Here is a 14,902-nt window from a genome sequence, read left to right as displayed (position 1 = left end):
TTTAGAACTCGTGCTCATGGTGCTAGCAAATTCCTCCGGAAAGAAGTTTTCAAATTTTCCTTTTTCTTGAAGTGTTTCCACTTGACCAGGCAAGAACCATCTTTAAATCTTTCACCTTACAAACCTTGATCTGCGCGATTGTGAGATGAGATAACAAATCAATAACTATTTTGTTTAAAAAATAGCGCTGCGAACAGGATTCGAACCTGCGCGGGAATATCCCATTGGATTTCAAGTCCAACGCCTTAACCACTCGGCCATCGCAGCTGCGTGAAGCGATTAAATATAATTTACTAAAATGGGTGGAAAGTGGTGGGTGGAATGTGGTGGTATGTGGTGGTATGAGTTCCGGGCCCCTAAAATTATCCTGGAGCCCGGAACCAAAAGACCCCCTAGACTTCATTGTCAACATTACTGCTCAGGCGTACACCCTGAGAGTGGAACGCGCTTGAACGAAATCTGGAACAATTTAACTGAAACAATTTAAAATCAATTAACCACATGAAAACTACAGAGATTGCAACTTTCATGTTTAAATATTCAAAAAGGCTACTTCCCACAACATTCAATGATTTAATTATGTGTAAACAATCAAGTAGCCTAACAACAAGAAGTAATTCTCCTTATATTCCGATGTATTGTAGAATTAACACTTGCAAACAATCAATACGGTACATGGGGCCAACAGTTTGGAACAAGCTTCCCCCTACTATAAGAAATGAATGCAAAACTGTAAAAGGCTTTAAATTAAAAATGAACAAGCTAAATCTTTCTTAAAATGATCCTATCTAAGTATTACATGCACCAAACATGCTAATATTATTATTTTTTTTGCCCAGAAATGATAGGCCAATGTGTGTAGATTCATTAGCAAAATAGTAAGGTTGTAAGTACTCCTACTGGCCTTCTGGTTCTTGTGTTTTTTGTCCACAGAAGTTCTACAGAGTCTTCAGAAGTTTCTCCATCCTCTTCGACCAATCGCCATCTTTCGGTGAAGCGGTGGCCATGTGCTCCAACCAGTTGTTTTTTATATCAATATCTTGGACTGGATCGTCATGCTATTGTCTGATTATTTATCTATTTTTCTAACATGCCAAATTGGATTTCTTTATCACTTTTGTTATGGTTTAACGTGTAAAACATATACACGGTAACCCAAATTTATCATATTACTGTGACATGCCACTACTACTTCCCAGCTAGCGATGCCTGTCGTTTTTGCATTAATTCAACGTTTGCTAACGTTGGATCAGTGTGGAAGTGACGAGTTTAGCTGCCTGGATTTTAAAATTATCGCTTTATCAACGCAACTTTTATCAAAGCACGCTTGATATCTTCAAGACATAACTTCCCTGGGTATAATTGAATTTCCGAAAGATGATGATGTTGTTTTTGCTAGTTTGTTTTAGTTGTTTTCGTCATTGTTTTCAGTGTCGTCAAGTTATAGCCTATCTACTGTATTTTGTGAGTCGTGCAAGGCCTATGGTGCGTTGCGCTTGAAATGGCTTTGCCCGTGGTAGGATTTCTTTGTGGGGTTTTCTTTGCCTGCCTTGCTCTTCTTGCTATGAGCTAAACGCATCAAGACGTGTTCCCCTTAAGACCATCAGCACTCTTGATAACGCACCATGGCCGATCTTCATAGCAACTGTCCATACAAATCTTAAATATATCAGCTAAAGCTATGTGGGCTAATAAAGCTATAGCCTAAATTTATTTGTTTTGTTTTTTTGTTTATTAACATTTTCTTTTTTTTTTATTTTCTTATATCTTAAATTTTTCTGAAGGTGTTGCGACCGTGCCAAATTTTTTTTTTTTTCAACTCAATAACTTACTTCGGTCACAAGCACGTTTTTAACGTTCGCGTTTTGTCGCTTCTACCTTTTTCTCGACCTTTGCTATGTTGACGTGTATTGTTTTGACATGATGGTCAGAAATAAAAAACAACTGAACTGAACTGGAAATGAAAAAAAATAAATCAATTTACTTCTCTGAGAACTTCTGGATAGTGATTATAGAATTAGTTTTCACTCATTGGTTCAAGTTAGCTGCGTTTGTATGACCCACACAGCTGCGATGGCCGAGTGGTTAAGGCGTTGGACTTGAAATTCAATGGGATATTCCCGCGCAGGTTCGAATCCTGTTCGCAGCGCTTTGTACACGAAATGCATGGAAATGTCGTTTTAGTGAAGTTAATCTCAATAAAACCGAGTGTTAGGAGTAATAAGTTTTTAATTGTTAATGAGCGACCACAATGAGTGTTTATAAAAGAATTGAAGTTTTACGATCTAAAGTTTTTTCCAAAAAATCAAATGAAAAGTATCGAAGTAATATTCAAAAACATCTGAAAACTAATCAAAAAATATGTCAATTCGCCAGCCGCGATGGCCGAGTGGTTAAGGTGTTTGACTCGATGTCCAATCCGAGTTGGTTAGCGCGTGACTTTGTGAACGAAGAAGCCTCAATATAAAGTGTCGCTGGTTCGACTCTCGGGGTGTGCGCTTGATCACCTCACGTCAAGAACTGCTCTCCATTTAGCGGTACCTAATAGATGGAACAATTCCTCGGCAACAACACTTCAACAATCGGAAATTTCACTTTGTCGATCTCGGTGATTGGGCCTCCGTTAGTGGTTAAACTTCAAAGCCTCTACAAGTATGCGAAACTGCTAACTGTAACAACAGCAGCGAAACTGTAACAGCAGTCTAAGTTACACAGCGGGCTAAGTTACACTACTCAGCTAGGCTATAAAACCAACTAAAGGCCATAATGTAACGGGGTGCACGGTCGTTTGGTCGACAGACGTTTGGTCGACAGACATTTGGTCGACAGGACGTTTGGTCGACAGGACGTTAGGTCGACAGAACGATTTATTTTAGGGTTAGGGTTAGTTAACTAACCATAACCCTAATCTAACCCTGACTCTAACCCTAACCCTAACCCAAAAATAAATCGTTCTGTCGACCTAACGTCCTGTCGACCAAACGTCCTGTCGACCAAACGTCCTGTCGACCAAATGTCTGTCGACCAAACGACCGTGCACCCCGTTACATTATGGCCTTTAGTTGGTTTTATAGCCTAGCTGAGTAGTGTAACTTAGCCCGCTGTGTAACTTAGACTGCTGTTACAGTGTGTTGTTGCAAATGGGTGGAAAATAAACATGATTCATCATCATCACTAATAACCAGTCATGTCACTGTTGGCAGATGGTCTCTCACATACGTTTCCATATCATTCTGTTTTTATTTTTGTTCTTATCCAAATGAAACCAAGAGAAGCCAAGCCAGGCAATCGGCAAACTCACAGTCTCACACTGCGCTGTTGGCAAGAGAGATGTGGTGCGTGACGACACGCGCTACACCGCATTCTCCCTCGCCAAATAAATTTCGAACAAGATGTTGACTCAAAGCCATATTCTTCTGGTGACCAGAATCGGCAGCCGTGGCCGAGTGGTTAGCGCGTTGGGCTCGCAGTCGAGAGCCTGCATGTTCGACTCCAGCCACCTGCACTTGCTGTTGTTTCTCTGGGCAAGAAACTTAACGATAATTGCCTCTACCTAGTGATCGATTTCGAGTAATGGGTAGTACCAAATTTAAGTCATAAGTAAAGTAGACAACCGGAAACAGACATTGCCGTCGGCTGCAGCGTGGGTCAGGTGTATGTCGGAAGGCGTACACCGATGCATAGCGCTCAAGTCCGCTTTCCCGCAATGCAGGATAAAGATAAACAAACAAACAAACAAACAAAAGACAAGGACTCAAAAGCCATATTTTTCTGGTGACTTTCGAATTCTAGTAGAACGTCTCAAGATAGGTGTAGGCTACTGTTGTCGGTAAACCCTTCATTAGTTGATGTGATCGGGTTTGTAATATCACAAGTAAAGTAGGCCTACTGTCTTCGCGAACGTCAGTAGTTAAATTCGAAGGAGCGTTTGTTGACGGCGTGTTATAATTGTTTGTTAGTATGTTATGGATTTCAGGTTTTTCCGGCACATTTAAGGTAAGATCCGTCGTTGTAGAAAGACGTTTTTCTGCATCAACCTCAGTTTGAGGAGAGGGTGCTAAATCCGAATTCGAAACAGTCGCCTCTCTTCCACTTTGATATCGTACACGAGCATAAGTAGGATTCGCATTGAGTAATATTACTGGATCACAGACAGGTTCACCTTTATTACGCACAAAGCGTTGCAATAAAACTGTTTTACTGGAGTCCAAAAGCCACGAAGGCATTGCCATGCCATACATGGCTCGTCGTGCAAATGAGAATAACCTCTCGTGGGGTGTTTGATTCGTCGCGACACATAGCAATGAGCCAATGACCTAATAAAATGTAAAGCCTGTGGAAGGACTTTCTCCAGAACATGGTGCGTTCTCAAAATAAGTTTTATTAAATTCAAAGCATTTTCGTCCAAAGGTAGGCTATAACAGCCATCAATGAAAATCTTTCAATCCATTTGGCATAGTATGCAAACATACCACAAATTCTTTTCAATTCTTGCAGAGTTTTTGGAGGAGGCATTTCCAACAGTGGTCGAAGTCGTTCAGCGTCTGGTTTCTTTCGATTGTGCCAGATTTGGTAGCCAAGTAAATTGATTGTAGATTGTCTAATGTTCGATTTGTCTTTAATAAAAGCAAATCCTCTCTTCTCTGCAGCATCAAGCAAGGCATTCAAGTTTTCATCATGTTCTTGTATAGTTTCCCCTGTAACGGTCAGATCATCTAAATAAGCCTAAACTTTCTTCAGGTTGTATCTTTTGATAAAGTCATCCATAACTATTTGAAAGGCAGCTCTCCATTTGTTACACCAAAAGGCAATCTTTTGTATTGATACAAATGGCTGAGAGCTTCGAATGCTGTAAACGGTCTTTCTTCTTGCAAGAGGGAAGCTTGGTGGTAAGCGAACCGAAGATCAAGAGAGCTGTAGATTTTATCTTTTGCAACCTTGTTGACAATGTCTTCAATTCGCGGAAGGGGATACGCGTCCAAAAGTGTAAAACCAGTAAAACGGTTGACGGTCTGTGAATAAATCGATCACAAGGAGGCATTTATTTTGATTCCGGACAACAAGCACCTGCGATCTCCACATGTCATCCAAGTGACTCCTTACGTCTTGTTTTTTTTTTGTGTGTTTTGGTTTTATTTGGACAACCTGGTCTGATACAAATAAATCTGATACAAATAAATATTGATCCGCAGATATCGCTAGTTGTTGCGCTTCAGTGATTAGAAGGTATTTCAAGAAAAACAGGACAGCTCTCCCGTGATTTGTCACAACCTAATATCCGACATTTTCAAGTTTTCGAGATAAACGACTTTTGGTGCTGGTTTAGCATCGGCCGCCTTGCTCAGTGACGTCATGAAAATGTGTGACGTCATGCAAAAAACGCAACTACTTTTAAGAAAGGTGCAAAAACGCGGAATAGAAGTAAAAGCGGAATAGCTATTGATTTTTAAATAGTTGTAGTGAATAGTGCCTCCAGCTTTCTCATTTCTGCTTATAGTGCCTCCAGCTTTCTCATTTCTGCTTAGATCGTTGGAAAGCACGATGCTTCATCTACCCGAATGAATTAATTGCCAAGGCAATTCAATCATTGTTCATCCGAATGAATTAATTGCCAAGGCAATTCGATCATTGTTCACAGGCGCGAATCTAAGAGTTTTTTTCGGGGGGGCCAGAAAATTTGAAAATCAATTAAAAAGAAAGAAAAAGCTAAACAGTAGGGTGTACCATTTTTCAAAAAGTTTTTAGAAATTAGTGCGGCTATGTATTACGGGTTTCCACTTTTTTTAAAACGTATTTTGGTGAAGTTTCAGAATTTTCCCGCCAAAACTGTGGTTCTGCCGCCATTTTTTCAAAATGGCGGCCGGATGAGATATCATCAAAATTTACAGCCTAAAACTGGCGCAATGTGATCATATAATATGTCGATTACGGGGTTTTTGGGGTCACAGAACACGAATCTGAAGTCAAAAACGCTCTACGACAACAATTTTGCAAAGTGAAATTTTACCCTTTGAAATTTATGGTGAAATTTTACAGACATGGACACAACCTGACCAAGAATACCTCACGCCAGAATGAATAATCCTGAACTTTTGTCAAACTTTTGAAATAACAACACGATTCATTTACAAACAAATTGAGTTAATCACTCTTAGCCATGATCTATCCCTGTTTCTTCTGCATGCTATTCCTTATGGTTCAGTCCCGACTGATTTCAATTCGCAGTATTTTATCAATACATTACCAGAGTGCCGTTACACAATACCAGAGTGCCGTTACTCTGTGCCGTTACACAACAACCAAGAGAGCTTGCCGGTGGCTCTCGTCAGAACACCTGCCAATAAAATCAGTGAATAGCTTAATCCCGCGTTCCACAATATCGTTGACCACCCTTACGTTCAAAGCGAATCTGTTTAGTTTCTCATAAATTTTCGAAATTTTTCCATTCTGATACTGGCATTTGTAGTCACTCTTGATCAGTATGTTCCAAATTGCTTTCCCAATTGTTGCCTCCAGCAATGTACAAGCACCTTGCCACCTCCCTGAATTGGCAGCAGGCGGATCAAACAACATACCACCAATGACAACTTTCATTCTCTAGTTTTCCACCAATCTTATTACGACCTGTTCCTGAGATGATCCGGTGCCGTCTGGTATCTCAGGCACTCCCAGCAGCTGCATCATTTCTGCATTACCTTCATCATCAAAACTAACGTCAGACACATATACACAGTTAACCGTTCTGATGAAATATATCCTCCTATTTTCAGAATCTTTCCATCCCAGTAAATTATTTCCAAATCAGGGGCCTGGAGCTCATCTCTGATATTTTGGGAGTGAGAGGACTTAGTCTTATTAGCCAGTCTATGAGCTGTTGTGGCTGAGATATTAGTATCTTCGACTTGTATGCCGAACGCTTGAGCCACAGCAGCCACGAACATTGTTCTTTGCCGATAGCTCAATTAAAGTCGATCAGATGTTAAAGCTGTAGGCGACATAATCTTCATTTTCTTTCTCTTCCTTTCAGGATTTTTCCAGTTGTCACTGTCACTTTCTGTTTCTTCATCTGTACTCCAACTTCACTGTTTTAAGATTGTCAGCAACATCGTCTTTATATTTCTTTTCACCAGCTGTACTGTGTCGTTTTTTCTCTAGTGAAGTCCCGTCTCTTCTGCAGAGTATCTGTGCACAATGCGCAACCTAATTGATCTCGCTGGAGCGGATTTTTCAGATGTTCCAGATCTGTCTCCCAGTCAATGATACCAGAATGCATGCGAATTGACAGCGAGGTAGTCTTACATATATTCAGAGCATCCTTGAGCTTTTCTTCCATATCACGCAAACGTGTTTTAAATGAATCACTATTATTCCTCTCACGCCTGGAATCAAGTTCTCGTTGATACCGAGTTTCACACAAATTCCTCAGATGCCGGTCTATATCCGCATTTTTAACAATAAGCTTACACGATTCCTTGTCTGTTCCAGATTGCTTCTCGTTCTTCTTACCAAATACCAAACCCACGCCAAAATGATGTTTCCATACCTGGCAAATTTCCTCCCTTGCTATCACGATGGATTGGTTGATCGTTCTGTGACTTTCGTCTCTGAGGAACAACAGCCTAGCTGGAACGTCAGAGCTTTTAGGGAGCTTAGAAACACCTAGTCTTTGCTAGTGTTTCCAATGAGGAAGTACTTTCTTTTTGGTCTTTGTGCCAATAACCGCTATGCTTCACCGGCCGTCTCATTCAGTGACATAACTGAATCTTGTAGCTTGGGTAGAATCACTAGCTCCTCTTCGAGTCATTGTAGCTTATGATGATCTTCGTCGTGTAGAAGTAAGGCATTTACCCAGTTGGGAGAGTTTACTTCTGCTTTTCGAACCTTTTGGTCTGCCGTGGGGTACTCTGCTGTTGCTGCCCATTAGTTAGTAAGTAGGTATAGGTTAGCAACTAAATATACAGGTTACTGTAGACTAGTTAGTAGATTTTTATTGGATCTGAAGTAGCCTACACGAGAAAGTACATGTTCATTTTTCCCTCGTACTGATTGATATAATCACACCGACTAGAAAAGATTTTGCATACAATACATGCATTTCAAGGTTAAAATGACTAAAGATGCTCTTTTCATGTAAATATGCAGTCCAAAACAGTGTGATCACATCTTATGTCAAAATTCACTTTACAAAATTGTTGCCGTAGAGCGTTTTTGACTTCATATTCGTGTTCTGTGACCCCAAAAACCCCGTAATCGACATATTATATGATCACATTGCGCCAGTTTAAGGCTGTAGATTTTCATAATATCTCATCCGGCCGCCATTTTGAAAAAATGGCGGCAGAACCACAGTTTTGGCGGGAAAATTCTGAAACTCCACCAAAATACTTTTTAACAATAGTGGAAACCCGTAATACATAGCCGCACTAATTTCTAAAAACTTTTTGAAAAATGGTACACCCTACTAAACAGATATGAATAATGATACTACGACATATACGATATGCTAGAAAATAGACATTAAAACAACCATTTTCATCAATTGTGATGCCGAGGGACTAATATCAGCTGTTTAGAAGCATATCAAACCATTTGATGAGGAAACATACAATTTTTCACAAAATTTCGGGGGGGCCCGGGCCCCCTGGGCCCCCCCCATAAATCCGCGCCTGATTGTTCATCATAAGCCGCCCCCCGTTTGCTGTGATCGGTGAATAGTGCCTCCACCAAATATGCTGTAGCTTTCTCATTTCTGCTCGGACTTTAACAATTTTCCTATCTTTGGAAAGCATGATGCCTCATCTACCCGAATGGATTAATTGCCAGTCTAACTTTACTATTTTGTACCAATTCTCAGAAATTCAATTTTTACAATAAAAATACCAAACCAACACAAATTAAAGGAGTATATCTTGCTTTATTTATCTAAAAACTTTCATGTTTATATGTTATCTACAAGACGAGCAATCGTTATTCAAACGTAACCGCTCGACGAAGCTTTTTTCCAATGCATTCTTCAAGGCGATTCGATCATCGTTCATTATAAGCCGCCCACAGTTTGCTGTGATCAGTGAATACTGCCTCCACCAAATATGCTGTAGCTTTCTCATTTCTGCTCGGATTCTAACAATTTTACTATCGTTGGATGGCATGATGCTTCATCTACCCCGAATGGTTTAATTGCCAGTCCAAAGTATGCATTATATTTATGTAGCGCTAACTTAAACTTTACTATTGTGTACCAATTCTCAGCAATTCAAATTTTACAATAAAAATACCAAACCAACACAAATTAAAAGAGTATGTCTTGGTTTATTCATATGTTAACTTTCACATTTATATCTAATCCACAAAACGAGCAATCGTTGTTCAAACGTAACCGCTCGACAAAGCTTTTTACCAAAACAATGCAAACACAAAGCGATCAATTTCGAGTGTTCATTATAAGCCGCCCACAGTTTGATGTGATCAGTGAATAGTGCCTCCACCAAATATGCTGTAGCTTTCTCATTTCTGCTCAGATTTTAACAATTTTCCTATCGTTGGAAAGCATGATGCCTCATCTACTTGAATAGATTAATTGCCAGTCTAAAGTATGCATTATATTTATGTAGCGCTAACTTAAACTTTATTATTTTGTACCAATTCTCAGCAATTCAATTTTTACAATAAAAATACCAAACCAACACAAATTAAAAGAGTATGTCTTGCTCTATTAACCTAACAACTTTCACGTTTATGTGTTATCTACAAAACGAGAAATCGTTGTTTAAACGTAACCGCTCGACGAAGCTTTGTACCAAAACAATGCAAACACAAAGCGATCAATTTCGAGTGTTCATTATACGCCGCCCACAGTTTGATGTGATCAGTGAATACTGCCTCCACCAAATGTGCTGTAGCTTTCTCATTTCTACGCGGATTTAAGAAATTTTACCATCGTTGGAAAGCACGATACTGCATCTATCCGAATTAATTGGTTGCAAATTTAAAGTATGCATTATATTGATCTAGCGTTAACTTACACTTTACTATTTTGTACCAATTCTTAGCAATTCAATTTTTACAATAAAAATACCAAACCAACACAAATTAAAAGAGTATGTCTTGCTTTATTAACCTAAGAAATTTCACGTTTATGTGTTATCTACAAAACGAGAAATCGTTGTTCAAACGTAACCGCTCGACGAAGCTTTTTTCCAATGCATTTTTCAAGGCGATTCGATCGTGGTTCAGTACCTAAGCCGCCCACAGTTTGCTGTGATCAGTGAATACTGCCTCCACCAAATATGCTGTAGCTTTCTCATTTCTGCTCGGATTCTAACAATTTTATTATCGTTGGATGGCATGATGCTTCATCTACCCGAATGGATAAATTGCCAGTCCAAAGTATGCATTATATTGATCTAGCGCTAACTTAAACTTTACTATTGTGTACCAATTCTCAGCAATTCAAATTTTACAATAAAAATACCAAACCAACACAAATTAAAAGAGTATGTCTTGGTTTATTCATATGTTAACTTTCACGTTTGTATCTAATCCACAAAACGAGCAATCGTTGTTCAAACGTAACCGCTCGACGAAGCTTTTTACCAAAACAATGCAAACACAAAGCGATCAATTTCGAGTGTTCATTATACGCCGCCCACAGTTTGATGTGATCAGTGAATACTGCCTCCACCAAATGTGCTGTAGCTTTCTCATTTCTACGCGGATTTGAGAAATTTTACTATCGTTGGATGGCATTATGCTTCATCTACCCGAATGGATTAATTACCAATCTAAAGTAGGCATTATATTTATGTAGCGCTAACTTAAACTTTACTATTTTGTAGCAATTCTCTTTTGTAACAATACTATTTTGTACCAGTTTGAACAACGATTGCTCGTTTTGTGATTTATATATAAATGTGAAAGTTAACATATGAATAAACCATGACATACTCTTTTAATTTGTGTTGGTTTGGTATTTTTATTGTAAAAATGAATTGCTGAGAATTGGTACACAATAGTAAAGTTTAAGTTAGCGCTACATAAATATAGTGCATACTTTAGATTGGCAATTAATCCATTCGGGTAGATGAAGCATCATGCCATCCAACGATAGTAAAATTGTTAGAATCCGAGCAGAAATGAGAAAGCTACAGCATATTTGGTGGAGGCAGTATTCATCGATCACATCAAACTGTGGGCGGCTTATACTGAACTAGGGTTGCCAGATTGGGCGCTTTTACGCCCAATTGGGCTACTTTTGATTTCTCCAGGCGCCAAAAATTTGCGTTGGGCGCGCTTTTTTGGCTGGCGCCCAATTGGGCTACTTTTATTAAAACATAATATAACATTTTATGTAAAAATTGTATCATGTTTAATATTTTTACCTAATTTGTAGTTATTTTATTGAGGAGCAGCGTTTTTGGAGGTCTTGGTCAGGTAGGGTTACCAATTTGGTATAAAGATGCCAATTTTCTTAATATTTGGCAATCCTGGCAACTTAAGTGATCCAGGTTTTCATGAAAATGCAGTGGAGTAGTGGACATCAGTTCAGTTTGTTTTTATTTTTAACCATCACAACGAAAAACAATATATGTCAAACATAGCAGGGGTCTAGAAAAATGTAGAAGCGACAAAACACGGATGCTATAACGTGCATGTGCCAAAGCAGGACAATCAGTTATGGCATGGTCGCAACACCTTAATGAAGTTTTTACAAATGTCGAAAGATGAGAAAAAAAAGGCTAGTGAATTTTTTTTAACAATTTATATGAGTAAAAAAAAGACAAAAAAGATAGTTTCTACGTTGATCGACCTTGGTGGGTTATCAGAACTGTTCATGGTCTTGAGGGGAACACTCTTGATGCGTTACCTCATCACGAAAAGCAATTAAGCCATTTTTTGTGTTACTTGGTGTGGTACCGGTACTTGTTTGTAATTATTTTAACAAACAGTTGAGTGAATGCATGGTTGCCAATCTGTCTGAAAGGTGTGAAGAACTGGAAAAACACTTATAATTTGGGACTGATGATCAAGCGCTCTGGAAGAATTTTGTATAATAGCCTATCTCTTTGCTTGGGCTCCAAATTGGGCTCCATTTTAGAACCCCCAAAAAAATTGGGCTGCTTTTGGGCTACTTTTTGCATAAGCTTGGGCTCTTTTTTATATTAACCTCTGGCAACCCTATACTGAACTACGATCGAATCGCCTTGAAAAATGCATTGGAAAAAAGCTTCGTCGAGCGGTTACGTTTGAACAACGATTTCTCGTTTTGTAGATAACATATAAACGTGAAAGTTGTTAGGTTAATAAAGCAAGACATACTCTTTTAATTTGTGTTGGTTTGGTATTTTTATTGAAAAAATTGAATTGCTAAAAATTAGTACAAAATAGTAAAGTTTAAGTTAGCGCTAGATCAATATAATGCATACTTTAAACTTGCAACCAATTAATTCGGATAGATGCAGTATTGTGCTTTCCAACGATGGTAAAATTTCTCAAATCCGCGTAGAAATGAGAAAGCTACAGCACATTTGGTGGAGGCAGTATTCACTGATCACATCAAACTGTGGGCGGCGTATAATGAACACTCGAAATTGATCGCTTTGTGTTTGCATTGTTTTGGTAAAAAGCTTCGTCGAGCGGTTACGTTTCAACAACGATTTCTCGTTTTGTAGATAACATATAAACGTGAAAGTTGTAAGGTTAATAAAGCAAGACATACTCTTTTAATTTGTGTTGGTTTGGAATTTTTATTTAAAAAATTGAATTGCTGAGAATTAGTACAAAATAGTAAAGTTTAAGTTAGCACTAGATCAATATAATGCATATTTTAAATTTGCAACCAATTAATTCGAATAGATGCAGTATCGTGCTTTCCAACGATGGTAAAATTTCTCAAATCCGCGTAGAAATGAGAAAGCTACAGCACATTTGGTGGAGGCAGTATTCACTGATCACATCAAACTGTGGGCGGCGTATAATGAACACTCGAAATTGATCGCTTTGTGTTTGCATTGTTTTGGTAAAAAGCTTCGTCGAGCGGTTACGTTTGAACAACGATTTCTCGTTTTGTAGATAACATATAAACGTGAAAGTTGTTAGGTTAATAAAGCAAGACATACTCTTTTAATTTGTGTTGGTTTGGTATTCTTATTGTAAAAATTGAATTGCTAAAAATTGGTACAAAATAGTAAAGTTTAAGTTAGCGCTACATAAACATAATGCCTACTTTAGATTGGCAATTAATCCATTCGGGTAGATGAAGCATAATGCCATCCAACGATAGTAAAATTGTTAGAATCCGAGCAGAAATGAGAAAGCTACAGCATATTTGGTGGAGGCAGTATTCACTGATCACATCAAACTGTGGGCGGCTGCCGGCTTATACTGAACTACGATCGAATCGCCTTGAAAAATGCATTGGAAAAAAGCTTCGTCGAGCGGTTACGTTTGAACGACGATTTCTCGTTTTGTAGATAACATATAAACGTGAAAGTTGTTAGGTTAATAGAGCAAGACATACTCTTTTAATTTGTGTTGATTTGGTATTTTTATTGTAAAAATTGAATTGCTGAGAATTGGTACAAAATAGTAAAGTTTAAGTTAGCGCTAGATCAATATAATGCATACTTTAAACTTGCAACCAATTAATTCGGATAGATGCAGTATCGTGCTTTCCAACGATGGTAAATTTTCTCAAATCCGCCCAGAAATGAGAAAGCTACAGCACATTTGGTGGAGGCAGTATTCACTGATCACATCAAACTGTGGGCGCTGATACTGAACCACGATCGAATCGCCTTGAAAAATGCATTGGAGAAAAGCTTCGTCGAGCGGTTACGTTTGAACAACGATTTCTCGTTTTGTAGATAACATATAAACGTGAAAGTTGTTAGGTTAATAAAGCAAGATATACTCTTTTAGTTTGTGTTGGTTTGGTATTTTTATTTTAAAAAATTGAATTGCTAAGAATTGGTACAAAATAATAAAATTTAAGTTAGCGCTACATAAATATAATGCCTAGTTTAAGAAAATAAATCAATAGCTTTTTTTCCTTGGTCTGAACCTTAAAACATTTGACCAGGCTAACACTCACAATAGTATTTCAATAAGATTTAATTTATGTTGTGGAACCGGTTTTCTTCCATTAATAATAATGCCTAGTTTAGATTGGCAATTAATCCATTCGGGTAGATGAAGCATCATGCTTTCCAACGATAGTAAAATTGTTAAAATCCGAGCAGAAAAAGCACTATAAGCAGAAATGAGAAAGCTGGAGGCACTATTCACTAGAAATATTTAAAAATCAATAGCCATTCCGCTTTTACTTCTATTCCGCGTTTTTGCACCCTTCGGAAAAGTAGTTGCGTTTTTTTGCATGACGTCACACATTTTCATGACGTCACTGAGCAAGGCGGCCGATGCTAAACCAGCACCCGACTTTTTGTGTTTATAGCTGTAAAATTAACAAGGTAAAACACTCGAAGTTGACTTTTGGAAGGCTGGAGCGGACAACCAAACAAAATTTTTAAGAATGAAATTTGAGCCAGGTTTTTGTTTGTTTTTTAAAATATGGCTTATATTTGGTTTTGCCAGACAACTAGTTATAAAAAAAGTATTAGGTTTGTATGATAAAACCTAATATATACTCTCGATGTTGACTTTAACCGCCTTATTGGCTTATTTAATGTTATGTTTTGGTATGATAAAGCCTCATATAAGCTAAATGTTGACTTTGACCACACTATATGTTGGCTTTGTAAGCCTAAATCAAACCTAAAGTACCGGTAAGCCTCTGGATTTCTCCCAGAACTGTGTATCATTTCATCACTGTAATCTCTAGATGACTTTGCTGATATCACAAAAGCCTGCTAGGTTAAAGGCTATCGCTGACTCAAAATTAGTTGCT

At 38.2% G+C, this 14,902-nt stretch overlaps 2 non-coding genes across 2 annotated transcripts; one reads left to right on the top strand and one right to left on the bottom strand.

Annotated features, from left to right (window-relative positions):
* Positions 1-185: 185 nt before the first annotated feature.
* Trnas-uga (transfer RNA serine (anticodon UGA)) lies at positions 186-267 on the bottom strand. The gene has a single exon. It is a non-coding gene; the product is annotated as a tRNA-Ser (tRNA).
* A 1,800-nt stretch (positions 268-2,067) lies between these two features.
* Trnas-uga (transfer RNA serine (anticodon UGA)) lies at positions 2,068-2,149 on the top strand. The gene has a single exon. It is a non-coding gene; the product is annotated as a tRNA-Ser (tRNA).
* The last annotated feature ends 12,753 nt before the right edge of the window (positions 2,150-14,902 follow it).

The sequence above is a fragment of the Aplidium turbinatum genome, chromosome 18, assembly GCF_918807975.1.
Source record: "Aplidium turbinatum chromosome 18, kaAplTurb1.1, whole genome shotgun sequence".
NCBI lineage: Eukaryota > Metazoa > Chordata > Ascidiacea > Aplousobranchia > Polyclinidae > Aplidium > Aplidium turbinatum.
Note: the sequence above shows the minus strand (reverse complement) of the source record. Positions and strands in the feature narration are given on the sequence as shown.